This window comes from Syngnathus scovelli, chromosome 1, assembly GCF_024217435.2.
Source record: "Syngnathus scovelli strain Florida chromosome 1, RoL_Ssco_1.2, whole genome shotgun sequence".
Classification (NCBI taxonomy): Eukaryota; Metazoa; Chordata; class Actinopteri; order Syngnathiformes; family Syngnathidae; genus Syngnathus; species Syngnathus scovelli.
In genome coordinates, this window is record NC_090847.1 from 19,411,272 (window position 1) to 19,435,093 (window position 23,822).

Sequence of the window (23,822 nt, forward strand, 5' to 3'; positions counted from 1 at the left end):
ATAATGGCATCTTTCCTTGATATCTGGTCGAACTCAGAGTATGCTTAATTGGTAGTTTTCCTCTCTCATGAAATCTTTATCGAGCTCCTGAATCAATGTGGTCATTTCGTTATCCTTGTTCAGATCATCTGCTCGTTTTTCCAGGGCGATGTCTCTTGCTCTGCCATCTTCCAACTCCACTTCCAATTCAGTCAATTCTTGTCGGACTTCCCTTCGTCAAACTTCCCTTCGTCAAAGCCCTGAACTAATCTGTAGTTGTTTGAGAACCATCCTCTGCTACCATATTAATTTCCAGTAATAGAACACGATGCTCAAGATATTGTCATGTATGTGGTCAATGCTACTGGTTCTACATTACAGGGTGCAAGTGAGATTGGAAAGGTGGTGCCTCCACATGCCTTGTGTCCGTAAGCCATTTTCTCTTGTATTTCAAGTACTAATTTCATGCGCTTATAGATTTTTGTGTTGTCTTCCTGTCTTTATCGTCGCCAAATACATGTGCATCTTGGTTAAATTGTGTGTTTTTTGAGTACCTCATGCGTTTCCTTTTTCGTTCGATTATTTACCTCCTGTTTATTTTCATGTGTTCCAGCACCTTTAGTTAAATAAAACATTTTGGTAATTGGATTGAGTCTGTTCTGGGATTCTGTTACCTGACCTCTCATAATCATAAAAAGTCCTTATTCCGTTATTCAATGCTCTCAACAGGTGAACACTTTGAGACGGTCACAACCGCCTAAACTACGCACTGATGCCTCCAAGCTCATGTCATCAGTATGCGCCCCCTTCAATGCGGCAAACATAACAGATCTGTACATAAACTTAACACAGTCGACACGACCATACTGCCCTCATCTCAACGTGTGTCCTCTGAATCAGGCTTGCAACGCCATCAGGACAGTCGCACGCCAGAGTCAGGACAGGCCCACCCCAGCTACGCTAGTAAATATCCATGAAATCCAAAATACTGTAGCGATCCTTGTAATAATTCCCGAGATTGACAAATAGTAAAGTCTCCCACAGACATTTAAATAATACCTGATGTTATTGTGGCACTCAGCAGATTAGCACAAAGTTCATTGCGAGTGGTGCAATGTGCTTCGTGGATGAAATGAAAATGAGCACATGTACAACATCAAGGTGGTCTTTTCAAACAACTCCCAGACTAATTATTCTGTGTTCCTCATTCCCGGTCGAGGAGAAGCAGGAATCTTTGGAGGCGCAAACCAGCACTTTTACGTCATCTGGAAAAGCCAGTGAAAATAATGATCTTCTAGTCCACAAATCCACTTATTTGTACTTGTTAGTACAACCGTCAGCAACGCACCAAGCTCCTTCGCTTCTGGGAGTCATTATAATGACCTTTTTGGTTACAAGCTGCCTGCAGAGCCAAGCGCTCTCAGACCCACAGTCGCTTGGATTTGCATCTGCTTGGATAAGTGAGCTGCTGGCTTTGTTCCATGTGTTATGACGAGGACAGTCACACGCAGCCACAAGCTGAATGCACCTGGTTAGCCTGAAGTGTTTTAGGAGAACACACCTAATATCACGATATGGCTGAAACGCACGCACACACATGCACGCAGAACATATACAATTCACAATTGGACATCAACATACGCCAACATAATAATGAGTCTTCGTATCAGCGCTTTCGTTATTTTCTTCAGGGGTAGCTGTTTCCTATCTGGGGAAGGTTGTTTATCTAACACAGTATTAAAATATCTACCAAACATGCCAAATCCAAAACCGACATCTGGTTTCAAAAATATACTATCAGGAGGAGCATAAAATATGTAGATGCACATTTCAAATTCATCTTGTAGTTATGCCCAAAACTAAATCATTTTCTTAGGTTTCTCTGCAGGTCTTTCAGTTTTCATGAAACCTGGTGAAGGAGGGCATTTGAGCCAAAGAAAATGTTAAAGTGGTCCATTAAACATATTGACTTTTTTTTATCAGCCTTGGCAATGGTATGCTGTTTTCAAGATATCTATCTTGTTTCTGTTTTGAGCAATTTTTGTTGAGTGATTTGAAAATGTCTGTATAAAATTTATTATAGTATAAATTATGTATAAAAGGTGTATCCAAGAAGCATTCAAATGACAGTTGCCGATATGGTCTTTTTCTCTTTTCTTGTCTGAGGCTGAACAGAAATCACAAGCTGGGCCAGTTACATCAGAGGGATTTATGAAGCTTAAAAGGTTCTCTGTGATTACCTGTCCAGAACAGTAATTTATTTTTCTGTTGCGTTCAAAATAATTTTCGTTTCACGTAACGTATCCAGATACAATTCATTTTATAATACATGATCAATTAAATTGAATATCATGCATGACATACATCTATGCTGGAATACTGTAGTAGGTATGATTCTAATTAACATTTACATTTGATTTAATAGTTTCAGAACCACATGGGGGCAGTACCTTATTGGACAGCAGCCTTTAGTTTGTCGCATACGCCCGAGTGGTGGAGGGGTTTAATTCATGCAAATGAGCATAGCTTTCATGTATCAGCTGTAATGTGCAATCATTAAAATATTTCACCCTCATCCATGGACTAAAGATATAATCCACTAAAACAAATGTAATCCAATCTAATACAATAGAGACAGAACAATATGTTTCAACACATTAGCCATAATATTTTAGTTCAAAAACAGAAAGCATATTTTAATTTGCTTCTTATTAAAGGGACACAAAATCCATGATGGTCCGTTTTTCACTTACAAACTCAGTATTTTGTAGGTTATTTTCTATCTTATCCATTCATTTAGGGGGAATATTTAAATGAGTAATGCCTTCAGAAATGCTCATTTTTAATGGAGAATATGTATTTATATATGTATATATGTCAAAAAAAGACTTTTTGAACACCAACTTTAATTTTTAGACAGAAAATAATTACAGTACATCTGAAACAAATAATTATAACAATGTATTCAAGAGAAAAAGCATGTTATTTTCTGTCTAAAAATTAAATTTGGTGTTCAAAAAGTCATTTTTCAAACTTGAGTCTTGAAAACGAGGGGGCCGTCTTATAATCAGGGTCGTCTTATATTCGGGCCAATACGGTATATATTTATGTATGTATGTATATATGTTAGTGTATTTGTCCTTGGTTTGTGTGGCCCTTACCTTTTGATATATATATATATATATATATATATATATATATATATATATATATACAGATAAGATGTTTAATGTGTTTGGGTTATTTTATAGGAATACTGTTGATTGTTAATGTTACACAAAAGCATTGTGAAATTTCAAGGTAACATTGAGTAAAGTCATCGATGGCGTTTGTCCATCTGCAGATGCCGTACCGCCTTTCGTGATAGCTGTGCGAGTTGCCTGCCTAAACACAGGCCGTTACACATGGGTGTCTTCAAGACATTTGCTTTTTCACATTTAAATCAGATTTTAGCTTGAGAACTTTTACTAAAACATCCCTGCAAAACGCAAAGTCACTTTGGCTGAAACAACCTCTAATGTGTGAGAAACATGTCCTAACTCTCTCCATGACCCAGTTTGGGCCCTGTCAAGCCTAGTTAAACCCACTGATTGTGTGTGCATGTGTGTGTGTGCGCGTGTGTGTGAACGTGCGTGTGCTTTTGTCCACTTTCACACCAAATCCCTATAGAACAAATTCCCCAGAAACTTGTGCTTGACGGTGATGATGTGCACACACGTGCACACACACACGTGCGCACACACACACACACACGCACACACGCACACCATAGTCCACTGTCTTTTCCAATTTTCCAATGAATTCCTGCTATCTCCAGAGTGCGTTTTTGTGACTCCCTCATCTGTGTCCTGCTTACATCCTCTCCCCGTGGAGTCTGTACGCATACTTGCACAATAACAGGACAATGGAGGGTCAGACGTAAGAAAAAGGAGGCAAGGATTGTCGCCAAGAAGTGTAACATTTTGTGGAGTCATAAAAATACAAATGAAAGGTGGTCACAATGGGTCAGCATCTCTACTCTGCATCACAGCTATACACAGCAATTTGATTAGGGTTAACTGTGCAATCATGTTTATTTTGTCACATGCTACAAAGTATGAAAATGTTGAACAGTACACTATGCACAATGTACCGAACAACAATAAATTTGACCTGGAAGTTCATCTCCTGGTTTATCAAACAGAGAGAGCAGAGGAGCCTCCTTTAGCTGTTGTAAAATAAAAGCATCATAATTACTGATACCTCAAATTTCTTTCACCAGCCTAAATGACACAAAGGCAATTTTTAAGAAGGCTGGATGAATATTTTATCGATCCCAGAAGTAATTCTGGAGTATCAGAAGGCTCATGTTTGCTAATTATCAGTCACCGTTACTCAGCTTTATTATATAGTCCACTTTAAAAACAACCATTGCTGCATACAAAGTGCCTGCTTGCAAACTTTCCTGATTCGCACAGGAGACTCAACTCACCCCCCATCTCATGATTTTACAGTGAAGTAAACAGTCGTTTACATTGTGGGGAAATGCTACGCGACATGACTTGTCTTCGCCGAAGGGGGAGACTGCTTGTTTGGTCTTGCTGTCAGTCAAGCCATCCAGGAGCCACTTAATCCCAGACACAGCTTCGTCAGTATTTTGAAGATACTGTATGTTTTTTAATAGACCATAGTGACACAAAGCTTTTCTAATACATACTAATAATACTAATACTGTATGATTTGGAGTGACACAGATGGTTTGATAAATGTATTCTTTATGTTATAGTTATTTGAACCATTGTTAATGTTACGTCAGCCCCGTTCTCGGCTCCTCGTTTTTGTTTATGTCACGTTAGCATACCGTATCGTTTAGCCTGTTGTTGCTCGTTCATGTCTGTTCTTGGTGTTAGAGTTTGTCGAATAAATTTCCCCCAAAATGCGACTTATACTCGGGAGCGATTATATATGTTTTTTTTCACTTTATTGTGCATTTTATGGCTAATGCGACATATATTCCAGAGCGACTTTTAGCCCGAAAAATACGGTAGTTTTTTCATTATTTCTCCAAAATGGATGGATAAAATTGACACGCTAAAAAATGCAAGCGGCAACCAGCCGCTTCATCTGCGTCATCTAGCTGCTCCCTCTTTTAAGTATGGGACCCACAGAATTTGCCATTTTTTGGGAGGGCAAAACTCTTCTGATGACAATTTTTTTTTCTCACTGTGCTGATGTCGTCTTGTTCAACAGTTGAAAAAACAAAATTAAAAAAAGGTTAAAACATACCAATTAGATCCCAAGTTCACTGCTCACAGCTCTCATTAGTTCATACAGTATGCTCTCCCTTTGTGCGAGTTTTCTCCAGTTACTCTGGCTTCATCCCACATCTAATAATATGCATTTTAGGTCCATTGTTCATGTGTGTGTGAGTTCTCTGTAGTCTATACATGTATGTGTATATGACAAAGTGCTTGTTTTTCAGAAAGCAAGCAAGGTAAGCAAGGTCACCAAGAGGTGCATTATTTGTGCTTAGCCTAGCAAAAAGCTTAACTTAGGAAATAATGGATTTCTGACTGGTCAGTTCATTTGCTGTCAGAAATCCCTATCAGCTTTGAATAAGCTGATGTAGTTTTTAGTTCAAGTCGAAGTAAGTTCATTGACCATTGACCCATTTCTGCACTGTCATCACATCTACCATTTTTGATGTGGCAGAACTGTAAACTGATGCAGCAACTAAATACATTTATTTCATATAGTAACTTTCTATTAAGTGCACAAAGGTTAATACGTCTATCACAAATTCTCTCATACACACGCACAAACTGCAATATAGCATGAAAAATTTAAGATACAAACAACAAATAAAAAGGTATATTGTATCAATGCATACGACTGAGTAGGTTTATTACAGATGTACAGACGCATTTTTTGTTGTGCTATTTTCTGAAGTTTTGTTACTTCAGACAGTGGCTGGTTAACTGGCTGATGTGTGTCACAGACAGGCTTCTGCCTTCGTTGCGACGTGCTGAATGGCAGCCCGTCTGCGCTTTGGCTGATAATTAGTCTCATTTAATTTTTTTAAATAGTGATATTTGGGAATTATGGAATTGTGTCATTATTGGCACCTAAACTTCACGATACTAGTTGGTACTTGGTACAACAGGAGCTTTTATGCTCTGGTTGGGGGCAATACAAAATTGGGCGGCCGCCTTGCAATTTGATTTGCAAATTGATTTAATATCAGTTACCACAGCTCCACTTTGATGAACCGTGGCTGGTTTGTATTCCAACAAGTACAGTAGGACACATTGCCGTGTCAACGATTCAGTACTATTAGCATGTAGCTGAGCCATATCCCATCTGGAATGTTAAAAGTACGGTGGAGTGTCCATACTGTAAATGTGTTTTTTAGAACTCTTTTATTATATATATTTTTTACAACAAGGTACAATACTGTGAATCATTTTATGCTTTTGTATCCTACCAAGATATCCTTACCTTGTGTTGTGAAATATTCAAATTGATTGGTTCTTATGTCGAGTATTTTTGCTTTTTTCTTGTGATTTGTTGACTCCACTAAGGTTGTGTGCTTTCTTTTGTCCAAGTATAGTTTAGTAAATGTTCCCCCTGAAAATATTAGGACCACTCCATAGTTACTTTCACATGCGTATTACTTTTTAAGTTTTGAGTTCAATGTAGAAGTAGTACAGAATTGAGTGGTTTTCTTTGTATTGTCGTCAAGCAAATACATGAAAAACAAACAAAGAACTTCTTGAAGAAGGAAGCTGTGGCTTGGGACCCTCACGGGGGGAGAATTATGGCAGCTCAATGTTGGTAAATGGCTTCCAATTTGGACTCACATCACAACACAGCTTTCAAGGATCTGGTGTGAAGAATCGTCAGAAATGCTCTTTTGTGCCCATGCATTTCTCTCAATGTTGTATTGTTTGAAGTGGGGACAAACAAATCAAAGCGAAGCTCCTGGCTGACAATGTTTTTATTCTTTTAGCCTCGGGACATTTGAACCAATACACAGTGTTTGTTGGTTGAAGGCTTCCTGTTTTCAACTATTTGTAAGACTAAGACCCAAGTGTTTCATATAGTGAAGAACTTTCATGTTAGTGCTAAAGTTTTTTTGTGGGTATAGTGTAGTGACACATAACTGTTCTTTTAGCAGCAAGAATGCCAAGGACAAGAAGAGTCTATCCTCCGGTGGCTCGTAAAGTTTGGCAAGATTCAGTTCATGAATATGAAACATTAATATTTCTATACATTCTGATAATGTGCAAAGGGACAGGGAGAGTTGACATACACAAAATAAATAAAATACGTAATAGTAAAATATGTGCATGGAATCTGGAAATTCTATAGATGACAGCTCTGTCATGATGAGGGACCTGATGTATGTTTATGGGACGTCTGTGATCTGCGAGCCATAGTTTGCCCTGGTTTGATCAAAGACATGGACCAAGTTACAAGAAAGAATCAGCTGTATCGCCTGATAAAACTTCTTTCAACTCTGTTTTACACTCTGATCACTTCAGCACACGGTCACAACTGCGTGAGGGCCTTCCCCCAGAGCGGTTATTGGATATACTGTCCCAAATTTCAAACACTAAGTTACACAGGATGGGCAGATCAAGGCTCACTGTTGCAATGATTTAAAACGTACATGACTTGTGTGATTGCTGGCTTCTCCGACGTCTTCTCCTGTAACTTAGTATATGTACACTATTTATGTTTGTCATCCAATAACACAATCCCATCATTTCAAACTCTGAAAGAGCACATAAGTGATGATCTCTGTCTTCAATCCCTGTAGGACATTTGTAAACGGGTGATTTACTGGGGAAAATAATGACACACATTTTCAACTATTGTTTGACATGTTTCAGACAGAAATATGAACCAAATCCTAAATTTGTCCATTTTATTCCTGTTTTTAAAGATATTGAAATTTATCAAATGTTTTTCAAATAATAATTCAAAACGGGGGGCAGCACGGTAATTTTCAAAGTCAAAGTCAGCTTTATTGTCAATTTCTCCACATGCCAAAGACACACAAAGAAACCGAAATTTCGTTCCCCCCTATCCCACGGTGACAAGACATGGCTCACAACAGAGAAACAAGTAAACAAGTATAACAAAAGTGTGCTGAATAAATAATGAATAAATAACACAACAATAAAAAAATAAATAAGAGGAGCAGAAAAAAAAAAGGAGCAAGTGTGCGTACAGCAGACATTCCCGAAAATAGCGCAACAGTGCCGCACGCTACGCAGAAGGGGGTAGCGAGTTCAGGGCCCTAACAGCCTGGAGAAAGAAGCTGTTGGCGAGTCTGGTGGTGCGGGAGCGCAGGCTCCTGTACCTCTTCCCAGAGGGCAGAAGGTCAAACAAAGAGTGAGCCGGGTGACTCACATCTCTGGCAATCGAGGTTGCTAAATGTTTTGTAACTATGCAAATATTGAATAAACTGTCATTGAATTTCTCAATCATAAAATCAAAACTACTTATTTAAACTGGCAAAGCCACAGCTGTGGCAATGCAGTTTCTAAACTGATCACAAAGATCTCTGTAATTCTTATCGTGGCCAGGCAATCTTAAATTCCGGGAGCACCTTGATGAAATGGGATGGTTAGCTTTATATTATAAATTATAGTCGGTTTCCACTACTCTCTTATCCTATCACTCTTACCTTCTCAGGACTGTGGAGAAGAAATCCAACAGAAATGCAAGGTCCTCAGTACCATGGTCTACTAAGGCCTCCTGGTCCAATGTCCGGCTTTTATGGTTGCAAATCTTGAAGCATTTGAGAGTTATGTTATTAGACTCAAAAGCACTCCTATTGGAAAAGTAAATGAATCATAGTGAATGATCAATAATATTTCTCATCTTCATGTGTTTATGATACAGGAGACTACACTTGCCTAGGAGGCAATTGAATCTTGCCTTCAGATGTTTCACAGTGGATTTGATTCTTTCTTCAATTAATCTTTCAAGTTTAGTGCTGGCAATATCATCTTCTGGCTGCTTCTATGCCTGTCCTTGTAGTATTATCATTCCAACTTTGCGAAGGCGTGAAGATGGAGACTGGAGAGCAATCGTCCACCCCCTCAGATAATGATGCATAATGACACACTCACCTGAACCGGTTGCCAGCCAGTCGCAGGGCACACAGAGACAAACAACCATTCGCACCCACGTTCACACCTACGGGCAATTTGGAGTGCTCAATCGGCCTACCAAGCATGTTTTTGGGATGTGGGGGGAAACCGAAGTGCCCGGAGAAAACCCAAGCGGGCACGGTTAGAACATGCAAACTCCACACAGGGAGCGCCGGAGGTGGAATCAAACCCGTACCCTCCTAACTGTGAGGTGGACGTGCGCACCAGTGCGCCACCGAGCCGCAAATTGTTGTTAGCTCATTGCATGACTTTACCAATCGCCATGTTTGTGCCCTCAACTCAATTTAGTCTTTCATACACAGACGCAGCAGCATCACATCTGATTTAGAGCAAGAATAATAAAGAATTCTCGACAGCCTCAGCAGATATGTGATTCGTGGACACCGTCATTTATTCAATAATTAACCCCTGCTGAGACCAGGACAAAAGGTAGGCAAAATTATTTTCACTCCCATCTCATTTCACTCCCAAAGAAAAAAAAATCACATCTCATCACATAGTAAAAAAAATAAAATAATAAACTTAGTGTGAGCCCGTGTAGCATTTGGTTGTCCTGCTTCGCTCCAAGTAACGCCTAAAAAGCCGTGATGCACCGAATATATCCGCAATATTTGTTTTCATAAAAATCTGCGATGAACCGAGGCCGCAATAAGTGAAGCGCGAAGTGGCGAGGGATCACTATATTGGAGCACTTTCCCCTAGTACAACGGTGCTCCTGCAATTACTCTATCAACTGTTAAACATCAAAGCTACTCATTTATCTCACCTTTATGATTCACAAAGACTTTGAATTTTTACTAAAACAGTGTTTGCCTCCATCCTAATCCTTAGGCCCACCAAAATATAGTGACCAAACTTGCTTGCACACACTCATCATTGGAGGGTTTTAACAAGTTACGTGAATGAAAGAGAAAAAAAAATATATAGGTTTGACGCATCCTTTGGAGGCTGTTTCGCAAGGGGTGTCACACACTTTCACCTCCGGTATCACACTTTTTGTAGGGCTGCTTTTCAAGAATTTGTATGCACTCAATAACATTCTTTCAACCCTCAGAGGCTGTTTGACAACAATCTAAGAAAGTAATTTAATGGAAATTGTAGTTTGTTTGACTAGAATTAATGGAATTGACTTTGAGTTCAAAAAATACATTCCCCAATTGAAAATACAGCAAGCAATGGTGGTAATACATCACATACGTACATTCTTTGGGGAGCTGAGTGGGCAGGTTGTAGCAAATCAGTGGCCCGTATCACCACCAACCCGTTCAATTTTCATACATTGCACCACTAATGGTGACATGTACAAGGTGCCGGGATTGGCAGTGTGTAACCATAGTAAAAGGGTGGGAGGTGGGTCGTTAGAAGGCTCACGGCTAGTGACGTGGGCGGAGGTTTAGGGGCTCTGCGTTGAGTCCAACTGGCGGGTTCTTGTTCTCCTGGGTAGCGGTGTGGTGATGGGGGTAGGAGTGGACTGACACATTGCACTATTTTAATCAAATTAGGTTTGTCATCAGTTCGACTATGATTTTTTCAGGAGGGTAATGTAATGACGATTGACTGACGTAAGGAAGCGATGAGGAAGCCTTTTTAAAATAACGAGGACTGACGGGTGGATGAACGATTTATATTACAAATAAGGACGAACAGCCAATAACAGAAGGGTGCCCGGGACAGGTACGATGGATAAATGAAGCACCTGCAAAGTTTGGTAAATTTTCACACCTCTGTCAGTGACACAGTGTTTGTAGTAGTTAGTGGGCCTACCTAAGAGTTCAGAGGTGTGAAGTAAGTGTGAATGGCTGGTTGTCCACACGCACTTGCGATTCGCAAGCGATCATTCAGGGTGATAGGGACATGTAATTCTGATCATACACTATACCAATTTATTTAACTTATCTAGGGGAAAGGATTCCATTATTTTGTTGTTGTTGTCAGAAATCCAATAACTAATTCTGTGTAATACAATACTAATACTATACAACTATTTAATAATATGTATTACACAGTATTTAAATATGTTCTCCATTATTATGATGACTTACTTTCGCAGTTTTTTTCTCTAATTTTGTAATATCAGACCTTATGTTAAATTAATTTCTATGTCTTGTTTTTTTCACTTTTTTTAATACCACGTTAGCTCTGTTGAAACTTCAGTGGTGGAACATGAATCAAAGGGGAAGGTAATAAATCCTGGGCCAGATCAAGACATTTTCATTAAATTCTCAGGAAATATTGAATGGACCTTGGTCGATGTCTGCACTCCCTTCACTTCTAATTTGAACAGTGTCATAATCCATCAAGGCAACTGGGTTTAGAGACATACAGTAGAGAGCTGCACTTTAATGAATACTAATGTACTGATTTGAATAACAGATCCAGAGTTTATTGCAGTTATCGCTGGCAAACTTCAGATGAGAAAAACAACCATGACCTGAAGAGCAGGCAAAGGTACAGTGTGCTGATGTGCAATTTGTAGTCATTGTGCTGTCGGTTAATAAATATCAGGTTTATAAAAGAGTGTTAGCTTTGCTTTAAAAGCTTTTGTGGAATTTCGTTGTTCAAGAAAATTGCCGCGAGAGACATTGATGTGTCATCATGACTGTTTTGTAAATAAAAGGGAAAAAGTTAAATTAAATCAGTGAAACAGATTTGGTGAATAATCCATGTATATACTTGTCAAGCAACTCATCTGGGGTTGCATTGATAGAAGGGAAGCTTTATTAAAAATAATTGCATGACCACTCTTTTAGCTTACAATTTCATCTAACCAAATCTGGCCTGCTTTGCAAAAAGTTTGGACACCCCTGCTTTAGTTCACCATAGTCTGTACAAGGATTCTGTTACGTTGTAACGTAGTTACTACAACATAATTTTATAATCACTGCAATGTTGATAATGTATTCATTAATAAATGCATTTTCTATTATTTCTTTAATAATGAGATTATTTAAAGAGTGATATTTTGAACATGGGATATGGTAATGTGCTTTATAGGCAGAAACATTATTATTGGCTAGGTCGTGAGTGCATATTATTCATGTATAATTTATTTATTCATTTTGTTGCCAAACTTTTTTAACCTGTTGTGAATATATTTTTTCCCAGTTGTATATAAGCAGAACCAACTGTAATTGTAATTCAAGTCATGTCAAAATTGGAAAGTTTAAGCCTTTTTTCCTCACATAGGTGCAGTTAAACTATCAATTTATGGATGTTCTACTTGTGTGTGTTGCAGGGTTTAAGCAATGCATATTCGACCAACTTTCACTTGATACAATTACATAAACCATTTTATGGTTTGTAAGTTGGAGCTCATGCTGGGATTTCATAAATAAATGTGTTTATTGCTGCAGTGTTTTGGAGACCATGCAGAGAAAATAGTCAGATTTTTTTCCCCGTTGATGGCTTATTCTGCTGAGGAGGGCAAATTACACTTCAGCCCAGGCAATTGTTTAGAATGTTTGTAATACAGATGGCCAGTAATGGACATTACGCAGTTTTACATCCAAAATAAATGAAAATGAATACATAAATGAAATAAATCATGCATATCTCGGGGCAGGCATTTGCTTCATTTGTGGCTTAATACATTTGTATTCTAAGGACAAAGGGACTAACAAAATAATTGCAATTCAATGAGCAGGATTTGTTCTGTGGGTTTATATTCATGAATGTACTTAATCTGTTGTGTCTTTCTCATGAGAGGAGGGATGTCATGCTAAGAAGTCACATCATTTCTATATTCCTTAGAGCTGGTGAGTTGCTTTATCACCACCAATGAAGGTAAGAACAACGCTCCTTAAAGGCTTCTGATCTGATATTGTCCAATTGTGCTTTGAGTTGCAACAGAAAAGCAACATGGGATTCAAGTCTGCATAAATTATCTGACATGGTACTATACAGTGGCCTATAAAGTACCAATAACCAATTGGTAAGAGAATTGCTCGCTCTTCAACAACCACAAATAGCTTCCATCTACAGGGAAATTTTAACCAAACATGAAGTAATAATTTCAGAAAACATGGACGTCCCTGGGTGGGCTTGAACCACCAACCTTTCGGTTAACAGCCGAACGCGCTAACCGATTGCGCCACAGAGACTTAGTACTGTGAGTTTGATTCAGCTTTTAAAGGATAGTGATCTGGCAAAAAACCCTGATCTTAAGCTCCCAAGAGGGCAAGGAAAAACTAAAAAAAAACCTACTAAAAGAAAGAAATAGTCGTATTATTTTATTTCATCGTATTTATATATTTATTATAAATGTATTATTTATTCATATAAATGTATTATTTGTTCATATAAAGGCCGGTCCGCGAAAACATTTCTGACACGTAACCGGTCCGTGGTGCAAAAAAGATTCCATGTAACATAAGTGAGTATTTCATAGTGTAGTGGTTAGTGGTCTCACCCCAGCGACTTGGGTTCGAAACCTAAAATGTTTTATCATAGAAAAATTTGCAACACAGTTGCTCGTGTGCTGCCCCATGTAACCATTATTTTGCTTGTGTGCTGATCCATAAAGCCATATATATTCCATGCAATGTGAGTGAGGGTTTCATAGTGTAGTGGTTAGTTCCCTGGACTCTTGCCCCAGCAACCTGGGATCAAATCCCAGTGAGACCTAAAATATTTTATCATAGAAAAATTTGCAAAACAGTTTCTCGTGTCCTGCCCCATATAACCATTATAACTATTTGCTTGTGAGCTGCTCCATAAAACCATATATATTCCAGGCAATGTGAGTGAGGGTTCCATAGTGTGGTGGTTAGTTCCTGGGACTCTTACCCCACCAACCTAGGTTCAAATCCCAATGAGAACTAAAATTTTTATCATAGAAAAATTTGCAAAACAGTTGCTCGTGTGCTGCCCCATATAACCATTATAACTATTTGCTTGTGAGCTGCTCCATAAAACCATATATATTCCATGTAACGTAAGTGAGGATTCCATAGGGTAGAGAGTCCGTGTGATTCCCTCGTTAAGTGCACCTGCGTGAAAAGTTTTAGCTCCTGCGGAACGTGAAAATAACCAAAAACTTTTCACGCAGGTGCACTTAACGAGGGACTCTTGGAAAACATGTTGGAATGCGGCCCCGAGGACTAAAGCTTGACACCTGTGACCTTTGACCATGATATTTCCCTAATAAAGTGGCCTGTTATTAGGTACACTTGAAAATGGCGATGTACCTAATGGAGTGTCCGTGTGATTCCCTCGTTAAGTGCACCTGCGTGAAAAGTTTTAGGTCCTGCAGAACGTGAAAATGACCAAAAACTTTTCACGCAGGTGCACTTAACGAAGGAATCTTGAAGTGACAAAGTTGACTTTGTTCTTAATGTCGCAATATTTTATAGAGCTAGTCTAAAACAGTAAACTCATAATTTGTCTTCCATGCGCACATACAGTCAGGTAGTCTATGCTCTGAGGTGGTAATGGGAAATGAAGTTTTATGACATAGTAGTATACAGTGGCCTGTAAAATACCAATTACCAATTCGTAAGAGAATTGCCTGCTCTTCAACAACCAAAATAACTTACATCTACAGGGAAAGTTCAACCAAACACGAAGTAATACTTTCAGAAGGCATGGACGTCCCTGGGTGGGCTCGAACCACCAACCTTTCGGTTAACAGCCGAACGCGCTAACCGATTGCGCCACAGAGACTGAGTACTGTTAGTTTGATTCAGCTTTTAAAGGATAGTGATCTGGCAAAATCCCAGGGAAAACACATTATCACATGAGATTCACCTCATAATTTGTCTTCCATGCGCACATACTGTCAGGTAGTCAATGATCTATGCTCTCAGGTGGTGATGGGAAATGAAGTTTTATGACATAGTACTATACAGTGGCCTGTAAAATACCAATTGGTAAGAGAATTGCCTGCTCTTCAACAACTACAAATAGCTTCCATCTACAGGGAAATTTTAACCAAACACAAAGTAATAATTTCAGAAAGCATGAACGTCTCTGGGTGGGCTCGAACCACCAACCTTTCGGTTAACAGCCGAACGCGCTAACCGATTGCGCCACAGAGACTGAGTACTGTTGGTTTGATTCAGCTTTTAAAGGATAGTGATCTGGCAAAATCCCGAGGGAAAACACTATCACATGAGATTCAACTCATAATTTGTCTTCCATGCGCACATACTGTAAGATAGTCAATGATCTATGCTCTCAGGTGGTGATGGGAAATGAAGTTTTATGACATAGTACTATACAGTGGCCTGTAAAATACCAATTCGTAAGAGAATTGCCTGCTCTTCAACAATCACAAATAACTTACATCTACAGGCAAATTTTGACCAAACACGAAGTAATAATTTCAGAATGGATGGACGTCTCTGGGTGGGCTCGAACCACCAACCTTTCGGTTAACAGCCGAACGCGCTAACCGATTGCGCCACAGAGACTTAATACCGTAAGCTTGGTTCAGTTTTTAAAGGATAGTGATCTGGCAAAATCCCGAGGGAAAACACATTATTACATGAGATTCAACTCATAATTTGTCTTCCATGCGCACATACAGTCAGTTAGTCAATGATCTATGCTCTCAGGTGGTGATGGGAACTGAAGTTTTATGACATAGTACTATACAGTGGCCTCTAAAGTACCAATCGGTAAGAGAATTGCCTGCTCTTCAACAAACAAAAATAGCTTCCATCTACAGGGAAATTTTAACCAAACACGAAGTAATAATTTCGGAAACCATGGACGTCTCTGGGTGGGCTCGAACCACCAACCTTTCGGTTAACAGCCGAACGCGCTAACCGATTGCACCACAGTGACTTAGTACCATAAGCTTGGTTCAGTTTTTAAAGGATAGTGATCTGGCAAAATCCCATGAGAAACATTATTACATGAGATTCAAATCATAATTTGTCTTCCATGCGCACATACAGTCAGGTAGTCAATGATCTACGCTCTCAGGTGGTAATGGGAAATGAAGTTTTATGACATAGTACTATACAGTGGCCTGTAAAATACCAATTACCAATTTGTAAGAGAATTGCCTGCTCTTCAACAATCACAAAAAACTTCCATCTACAGGGAAATTTTAACCAAACACGAAGTAATAATTTCAGAAAGCATGGACGTCCCTGGGTGGGATCGAACCACCAACCTTTCAGTTAACAGCCAAATGCGCTAACCGATTGCGCCACAGAGACTGAGTACTGTAGGTTTGATTCAGCTTTTAAAGGATAGTGATCTGGCAAAATCCCGAGGGAAAACACATCACATGAGATTCAACTCATAATTAGTCTTCCATGCGCACATACTGTCAGGTAGTCAATGATCTATGCTCTCAGGTGGTGATGGGAAATGAAGTTTTATGACATAGTACTATACAGTGGCCTGTAAAATACCAATTGGTAAGAGAATCACCTGCTCTTCAACAACCACAAATAGCTTCCATCTACAGGGAAATTTTAACCAAACACGAAGTAATAATTTCAGAAAGAATGGACGTCTCTGGGTGGGATCGAACCACCAACCTTTCGGTTAACAGCCGAACGCGCTAACCGATTGCGCCACAGAGACTTAGTACCGTAAGTTTGGTTGAGCTTTTAAAGGATAGTGATCTGGCAAAATCCCATGAGGGAAAACACATTATCACATGAGATTCAACTCATAATTTGTCTTCCATGCGCACATACTGTCAGGTAGTCAATGATCTACGCTCTCAGGTGGTAATGGGAAATGAAGTTTTATGACATAGTACTACACAGTGGCCTGTAAAGTACCAATTACCAATTGGTAAGAGAATTGCCTGCTCTTCAACAACCACAAATAACTTCCATCTACAGGGAAATTTTAACCAAACACGAAGCATAATTTCAGAAAGCATGGACGATCCTGGGTGGACTCGAACCGCCAACCTTTTGGTTAACAGCCGAATGCGCTAACCTATTGCGCCACAGAGACTGAGTACTGTTAGTTTATTCAGCTTTTAAAGGATAGTGATCTGGCAAAATCCCAGGGAAACCACTATCACATAAGATTCACCTCATAATTTGTCTTCCATGCGCACATACTGTCAGGTAGTCAATGATCTATGCTCTCAGGTAGTGATGAGAAATGAAGTTTCATGACATAGTACTATACAGTGGCCTCTGAAGTACCAATTGGTAAGAGAATTTCCTGCTCTTTAACAACCACAAATAGCTTCCATTTACAGGGAAATTTTAACCAAACACGAAGTAAAAATTTCAGAAAGAACGGACGTCCCTGGGTGGGCTCGAACCACCAACCTTTCGGTTAACAGCCGAACGCGCTAACCGATTGCGCCACAGAGACTTAGTACCATAAGTTTGATTCAGCTTTTAAAGGATAGTGATCTGGCAAAATCCCAGGGAAAACACTATCACATAAGATTCACCTCATAATTTGTCTTCCATGCGCACATACTGTCAGGTAGTCAATGATCTATGCTCTCAGGTAGTGATGAGAAATGAAGTTTCATGACATAGTACTATACAGTGGCCTCTGAAGTACCAATTGGTAAGAGAATTGCCTGCTCTTCAACAATCACAACTTACATCTACAGGGAAATTTTAACCAAACACGAAGTAACAATTTCAGAAAGCATGGACCTCCCTGGGTGGGATCGAACCACAAACCTTTCGGTTAACAGCCGAACGCGCTAACCGATTGCGCCACAGAGACTGAGTACTGTTGCTTTGATTCAGCTTTTAAAGGATAGTGATCTGGCAAAATCCCAGGGAAAACACTATCACCTGAGATTCATCTCATAATTTGTCTTCCATGCGCACATACTGTCAGGTAGTCAATGATCTATGCTCTCAGGTAGTGATTAGAAATGAAGTTTCATGACATAGTACTATACAGTGGCCTCTAAAGTACCAATTGGTAAGATAATTGCAAGCTCTTCAACAACCACAAATGACTTCCATATACAGGGAAATTTTAACCAAACACGAAGTAAAAATTTCAGAAAGCATGGACGTCCCTGGGTGGGCTCGAACCACCAACCTTTCGGTTAACAGCCGAACGCGCTAACCGATTGCGCCACAGAGACTTAGTACCATGAGTTTGATTCAGCTTTTAAAGGATAGTGATCTGGCAAAATCCCGTGGGAAAACACATTATTACATGAGATTCAACTCATAATTTGTCTTCCTTGCGCACATACAGTCAGGTAGTCAATGATCTATGCTCTCAGGTGGTGATGGGAAATGAAGTTTTATGACATAGTACTATACAGTGGCCTGTAAAATACCAATTGGTACGAGAATTGCCTGCTCTTCAACAACCACAAATAGCTCCCATCTACAGGGAAATTTTAACCAAACACGAAGTAATAATTTCAGGAAGTACGGGCGTCCCTGGGTGGGCTCGAACCACCAACCTTTCGGTTAACAGCCGAACGCGCTAACCGATTGCGCCACAGAGACTGAGTACAGTAGGTATGATTCAGGTTTTAAAGGATAGTGATCTGGCAAAATCCCAGGGAAACACATTATCACATGAGATTCACCTCATAATTTGTCTTCCATGCGCACATACTGTCAGGTAGTCAATGATCTATGCTCTCAGGTGGTAATGGGAAATTAAGTTTTATGACATAGTACTATACAGTGGCCTGTAAAATACCAATTACCAATTCGTAAGAGAATTCCCTGCTCTTCAACAACCAAAATAACTTACATCTACAGGGAAATTTTAACCAAACACGAAGTAAAACTTTCGGAAAGCATGGACGTGCCTGGGTGGGCTCGAACCACCAACCTTTCGGTTAACAGCCAAACGCGCTAACAAATTGCGCCGCAGAGACTTAGTACCATGAGCTTGGTTACGTTTTTAAAGGATAGTGATCTGGCAAAATCCCGAGGGAAAACACTATTACATGAGCTTCAACTCATAATTTGTCTTCCATGCGCACATACAGTCAGGTAGTCAATGATCTATGCTCTCAGGTGGTGATGGGAAATGAAGTTTTATGACATAGTACTATACAGTGGCCTCTAAAGTACCAATTGGTAAGAAAATTGCCTGCTCTTCAACAACCACAAATTCCATCTACAGGGAAATTTTAACCAAATACGAAGTAATGATTTCAGAAAGGATGGACGAATCTGGGTGGGCTCGAACCACCAACCTTTCGGTTAACAGCCGAACGCGCTAACCGATTGCGCCACAGAGACTGAGTACTGTTAGTTTGATTCAGCTTTTAAAGGATAGTGATCTGGCAAAGTCCTGGGAAAACATCACATGAGATTCAACTCATAATTTGTCTTCCATGCGCACATACTGTCAGGTAGTCAATGATCTCTACTCTCAGGTGGTGATGGGAAATGAAGTTTTATGACATAGTACTATACAGTGGCCTGTAAAATACCAATCGATAAGAAAATTGCCTGCTCTTCAACAACCACAAATAGCTTCCATCTACAGGGAAATTTTAACCAAACACAAAGTAATAATTTCAGAAAGCATGGACGTCTCTGGGTGGGATCGAACCACCAACCTTTCGGTTAACAGCCGAACGCGCTAACCGATTGCGCCACAGAGACTTAGTACCATGAGTTTGATTCAGCTTTTAAAGGATAGTGATCTGGCAAAATCCCGAGGGAAAACACATCACATGAGATTCAACTCATAATTAGTCTTCCATGCGCACATACTGTCAGGTAGTCAATGATCTATGCTCTCAGGTGGTGATGGGAAATGAAGTTTTATGACATAATACAGTGGCCTCTAAAGTACCAATTGGTAAGAGAATCGCCTGCTCTTCAACAACCACAACTAGCTTCCATCTACAAGGAAATTTTAACCAAACACAAAGTAATAACTTCAGACACCATGGACGTCTCAGGGTGGGCTCGAACCACCAACCTTTCGGTTAACAGCCGAACGCGCTAACCGATTGCGCCACAGAGACTTAATAACGTAAGTTTGGTTCAGCTTTTAAAGGATAGTGATCTGGCAAAATCCCATAACGGAAAACACATTATCACATGAGATTCAACTCATAATTTGTCTTCCATGCGCACATACTGTCAGGTAGTCAATGATCTACGCTCTCAGGTGGTAATGGGAAATGAAGTTTTATGACATAGTACTATACAGTGGCCTGTAAAGTACCAATTGGTAAGAGAATTGCCTGCACTTTAACAACCACAAATAGCTTCCATCTACAGGGAAATTGTAACCAAACACAAAGTAATAATTTCAGAAACCATGGACGTCTCTGGGTGGGATCGAACCACCAACCTTTCGGTTAACAGCCGAACGCGCTAACCGATTGCGCCACAGAGACTTAGTAGCATAAGCTTGGTTTGGTTTTTAAAGGATAGTGATCTGGCAAAATCCCATGAGGGAAAACACTATCACATGAGATTCAACTCATAATTTGTCTTCCATGCGCACATACTGTCAGGTAGTCAATGATCTACGCTCTCAGGTGGTAATAGGAAATGAAGTTTTATGACATAGTACTATACAGTGGCCTGTAAAATACCAATTAGTAAGAGAATTGCCTGCTCTTCAACAATCACAACTTACGTCTACAGGGAAATTTTAACCAAACACGAAGTAATAATTTCAGAAAGCATGGACGTCCCTGGGTGGGATCGAACCACCAACCTTTCAGTTAACAGCCGAACGCGCTAACCGATTGCGCCACAGAGACTGAGTACTGTTGCTTTGATTCAGCTTTTAAAGGATAGTGATCTGGCAAAATCCCAGGGAAAACACATTATCACATGAGATTCACCTCATAATTTGTCTTCCATGCGCACATACTGTCAGGTAGTCAATGATCTATGCTCTCAGGTAGTGATGAGAAATGAAGTTTCATGACATAGTACTATACAGTGGCCTCTAAAGTACCAATTGGTAAGAGAATTGCAAGCTCTTCAACAACCACAAATAACTTCCATATACAGGGAAATTTTAACCAAACACGAAGTAAAAATTTCAGAAAGAACGGACGTCCCTGGGTGGGCTCGAACCACCAACCTTTCGGTTAACAGCCGAACGCGCTAACCGATTGCGCCACAGAGACTTAGTACCGTGAGTTTGATTCAGCTTTTAAAGGATAGTGATCTGGCAAAAGCCCAGGGAAACCATTATCACATAAGATTCACCTCATAATTTGTCTTCCATGCGCACATACTGTCAGGTAGTCAATGATCTATGCTCTCAGGTAGTGATGAGAAATGAAGTTTTATGACATAGTACTATACAGTGGCCTCTAAAGTACCAATTGGTAAGAGAATTTCTTGCTCTTCAACAACCACAAATAGCTTCCATCTACAGGGAAATTGTAACCAAACACAAAGTAATAATTTCAGAAAGCATGGACGTCTCTGGGTGGGCTCGAACCACCAACCTTTCGGTTAACAGCCGAACGCGCTAACCGATTGCGCCACAGAGACTTAGTATCCTAAGTTTGGTTCAGTTTTTAAAGGATAGTGATCTGGCAAAATCCCGAGGGAAAACACATTATTACATGAGATTCAACTCATAATTTGTCTTCCATGCGCATATACAGTCAGGTAGTCAATGGTCTATGCTCTCAGGTGGTAATGGGAAATGAAGTTTTATGACATAGTACTATACAGTGGCCTGTAAAACACCAATTGGTAAGAGAATCGCCTGCTCTTCAACAACCACCAAATAATAATTACAGAAACCATGGACGTCTCTGGGTGGGCTCGAACCACCAACCTTTCGGTTAACAGCCGAACGCGCTAACCGATTGCGCCACAGAGACTGAGTACTGTTAGTTTGATTCACCTTTTAAAGGATAGTGATCTGGCAAAATCCCAGGGAAAACACATCACATGAGATTCAACTTATAATTAGTCTTCCATGCGCACATACTGTCAGGTAGTCAATGATCTATGCTCTCAGGTGGTGATGGGAAATGAAGTTTTATGACATAGTACTATACAGTGGCCTCTAAAGTACCAATTGGTAAGAGAATTGCCTGCTCTTCAACAACCACAAATAGCTTCCATCTACAGGGAAATATTAACCAAACACGAAGTAATAATTTCAGAAAGCATGGACGTCCCTGGGTGGGCTCGAACCACCAACCTTTCGGTTAACAGCCGAACACGCTAACCGATTGCGCCACAGAGACTGAGTACTGTTAGTTTGATTCAGCTTTTAAAGGATAGTGATCTGGCAAAATCCCAGGGAAAACACTATCACATGAGATTCAGCTCATAATTTGTCTTCCATGCGCACATACTGTCAGGTAGTCAATGATCTATGCTCTCAGGTAGTGATGAGAAATGAAGTTTCATGAACCAGTTGTATTCTTTGGCTCCTCTATATAGCAATGTTGGTTTAAAGTGAGGGGTTTTAAGAAATGGCAAATTAGTGGGGTTTTAGCTCTTCGGTGAAAAGATTGCCATCTAGAGGTCTAAGTAAACACAACAACGAGTTCATGAATCATCTTGAAGCTTCATTTGCCCATCATTAGCTTTCAGCTCTTTGGTGAACAGAGTGCCATCTAGAAGTCTAAGTAAAAACATCAAGAGGTTTAAGTATGATCTTTAAGCTTCATTTGCCCATCATTACCAATTGGTAAGAGAATTGCCTGCTCTTCAACAACTACATATAACTTCCATCTACAGTGAAATTTGAACCAAACAAAGTAATAAGTAAGTGGTCGTCCCTGGGTGGGATTGAACCACCATCCTTTCAGTTAACAGCCGAACGCGTTAACCGATTGCGCCACAGAGACAGAGTACTGTTAGTTTGATTCAGTTTTTAAAGGATAGTGATGTGGCAAAATCCCATGAGGGCAAACATATGACCACATGAGACTCAACTCATAATTTGTCTCCCGTGTGCACATACTGTCAGGTAGACAATGATCTATGCTCTCAGGTAGTGATGGGAAAATAAGGTTTTATGAACCAGTTGTTGTATTCTTTGGCTCCTCTAGATAGCAATGTTGGTTTAAAGTGAGTTGGCCATCATGAAAACTTGTGTACTCTTTGAAGTGTAACTTTCAATGAATGAATGAATGAAGTGCATCCCAACAAGTTAAAATATAATGGATATTTTTCTTGTCTTTATGAATGTCCATGTTAATCTTTATCAGTAATATGAATAGAGGTTCAAAAAATCTCCTACCCCTGGTCGTTTGGTTGCTCAATGTCACACATAGCTTCACACACATCTTCATAGTAGGGATTGGGGTGAGTTGTGGTTTGCATTTGCATGAAAGGGCTCCCACATAAAAAGAAAAACAAAAATAAACAAACAAAAAAAGAACTGTTAAAAAAAGAGGGTGAAAGTGTCATCTAAGTCTTTATTCTTGAGGTATTTTGAAGCAGATTTTTTTGGGAAAAGAATCAAGTTACTGTGAAGTTTTTGTCAAGAACATACAGAAGGAAAACAAGGGCACTTGTACTTTCTTCTGGTGATTTCTTCAGAAGCTGCCTTGCATTGTGTCTGTGAGTAAGATCCTCAGTGCTGCTGTTGCTCGCTTGTACTGCCCACAACCATGCAATAAAGCATTTTATAGTTTACATTTTATTTTGATTTCATAAAGACTTTGCAGGTCTGTTTTATGATGGGGAAAACCTTATTTTTTCCTCTAAAAAAAGTGAATAGTCACAATATGATAGTGTAAGGACTTGCCAAAAGTGGGTAGTATACAAATAGTGTCATGTGGCAAGTCGAGAAATGTCCATCTCT

The 23,822-nt window shown here is 39.7% G+C and overlaps 21 non-coding genes across 21 annotated transcripts; all 21 read right to left on the reverse strand.

The window, feature by feature from the left end:
* Positions 1 to 13,169: 13,169 nt before the first annotated feature.
* On the reverse strand, positions 13,170 to 13,243 carry trnan-guu (transfer RNA asparagine (anticodon GUU)). The gene has a single exon. It is a non-coding gene; the product is annotated as a tRNA-Asn (tRNA).
* Positions 13,244 to 14,730: 1,487 nt separating this feature from the next.
* trnan-guu (transfer RNA asparagine (anticodon GUU)) lies at positions 14,731 to 14,804 on the reverse strand. Its single transcript has one exon. It is a non-coding gene; the product is annotated as a tRNA-Asn (tRNA).
* Positions 14,805 to 15,105: 301 nt separating this feature from the next.
* On the reverse strand, positions 15,106 to 15,179 carry trnan-guu (transfer RNA asparagine (anticodon GUU)). Its single transcript has one exon. It is a non-coding gene; the product is annotated as a tRNA-Asn (tRNA).
* A 300-nt stretch (positions 15,180 to 15,479) lies between these two features.
* On the reverse strand, positions 15,480 to 15,553 carry trnan-guu (transfer RNA asparagine (anticodon GUU)). The gene has a single exon. It is a non-coding gene; the product is annotated as a tRNA-Asn (tRNA).
* A 302-nt stretch (positions 15,554 to 15,855) lies between these two features.
* trnan-guu (transfer RNA asparagine (anticodon GUU)) lies at positions 15,856 to 15,929 on the reverse strand. Its single transcript has one exon. It is a non-coding gene; the product is annotated as a tRNA-Asn (tRNA).
* Positions 15,930 to 16,235: 306 nt separating this feature from the next.
* Positions 16,236 to 16,309, reverse strand: trnan-guu (transfer RNA asparagine (anticodon GUU)). Its single transcript has one exon. It is a non-coding gene; the product is annotated as a tRNA-Asn (tRNA).
* Positions 16,310 to 16,608: 299 nt separating this feature from the next.
* On the reverse strand, positions 16,609 to 16,682 carry trnan-guu (transfer RNA asparagine (anticodon GUU)). Its single transcript has one exon. It is a non-coding gene; the product is annotated as a tRNA-Asn (tRNA).
* A 682-nt stretch (positions 16,683 to 17,364) lies between these two features.
* trnan-guu (transfer RNA asparagine (anticodon GUU)) lies at positions 17,365 to 17,438 on the reverse strand. The gene has a single exon. It is a non-coding gene; the product is annotated as a tRNA-Asn (tRNA).
* A 291-nt stretch (positions 17,439 to 17,729) lies between these two features.
* trnan-guu (transfer RNA asparagine (anticodon GUU)) lies at positions 17,730 to 17,807 on the reverse strand. Its single transcript has one exon. It is a non-coding gene; the product is annotated as a tRNA-Asn (tRNA).
* Positions 17,808 to 18,106: 299 nt separating this feature from the next.
* On the reverse strand, positions 18,107 to 18,180 carry trnan-guu (transfer RNA asparagine (anticodon GUU)). The gene has a single exon. It is a non-coding gene; the product is annotated as a tRNA-Asn (tRNA).
* Positions 18,181 to 18,482: 302 nt separating this feature from the next.
* Positions 18,483 to 18,556, reverse strand: trnan-guu (transfer RNA asparagine (anticodon GUU)). The gene has a single exon. It is a non-coding gene; the product is annotated as a tRNA-Asn (tRNA).
* A 676-nt stretch (positions 18,557 to 19,232) lies between these two features.
* trnan-guu (transfer RNA asparagine (anticodon GUU)) lies at positions 19,233 to 19,306 on the reverse strand. The gene has a single exon. It is a non-coding gene; the product is annotated as a tRNA-Asn (tRNA).
* A 295-nt stretch (positions 19,307 to 19,601) lies between these two features.
* On the reverse strand, positions 19,602 to 19,675 carry trnan-guu (transfer RNA asparagine (anticodon GUU)). The gene has a single exon. It is a non-coding gene; the product is annotated as a tRNA-Asn (tRNA).
* A 294-nt stretch (positions 19,676 to 19,969) lies between these two features.
* On the reverse strand, positions 19,970 to 20,043 carry trnan-guu (transfer RNA asparagine (anticodon GUU)). The gene has a single exon. It is a non-coding gene; the product is annotated as a tRNA-Asn (tRNA).
* Positions 20,044 to 20,347: 304 nt separating this feature from the next.
* On the reverse strand, positions 20,348 to 20,421 carry trnan-guu (transfer RNA asparagine (anticodon GUU)). Its single transcript has one exon. It is a non-coding gene; the product is annotated as a tRNA-Asn (tRNA).
* Positions 20,422 to 20,719: 298 nt separating this feature from the next.
* Positions 20,720 to 20,793, reverse strand: trnan-guu (transfer RNA asparagine (anticodon GUU)). The gene has a single exon. It is a non-coding gene; the product is annotated as a tRNA-Asn (tRNA).
* A 301-nt stretch (positions 20,794 to 21,094) lies between these two features.
* trnan-guu (transfer RNA asparagine (anticodon GUU)) lies at positions 21,095 to 21,168 on the reverse strand. Its single transcript has one exon. It is a non-coding gene; the product is annotated as a tRNA-Asn (tRNA).
* Positions 21,169 to 21,467: 299 nt separating this feature from the next.
* trnan-guu (transfer RNA asparagine (anticodon GUU)) lies at positions 21,468 to 21,541 on the reverse strand. Its single transcript has one exon. It is a non-coding gene; the product is annotated as a tRNA-Asn (tRNA).
* A 264-nt stretch (positions 21,542 to 21,805) lies between these two features.
* Positions 21,806 to 21,879, reverse strand: trnan-guu (transfer RNA asparagine (anticodon GUU)). Its single transcript has one exon. It is a non-coding gene; the product is annotated as a tRNA-Asn (tRNA).
* Positions 21,880 to 22,177: 298 nt separating this feature from the next.
* trnan-guu (transfer RNA asparagine (anticodon GUU)) lies at positions 22,178 to 22,251 on the reverse strand. The gene has a single exon. It is a non-coding gene; the product is annotated as a tRNA-Asn (tRNA).
* Positions 22,252 to 22,786: 535 nt separating this feature from the next.
* trnan-guu (transfer RNA asparagine (anticodon GUU)) lies at positions 22,787 to 22,860 on the reverse strand. Its single transcript has one exon. It is a non-coding gene; the product is annotated as a tRNA-Asn (tRNA).
* Between the last annotated feature and the right edge of the window lie 962 nt (positions 22,861 to 23,822).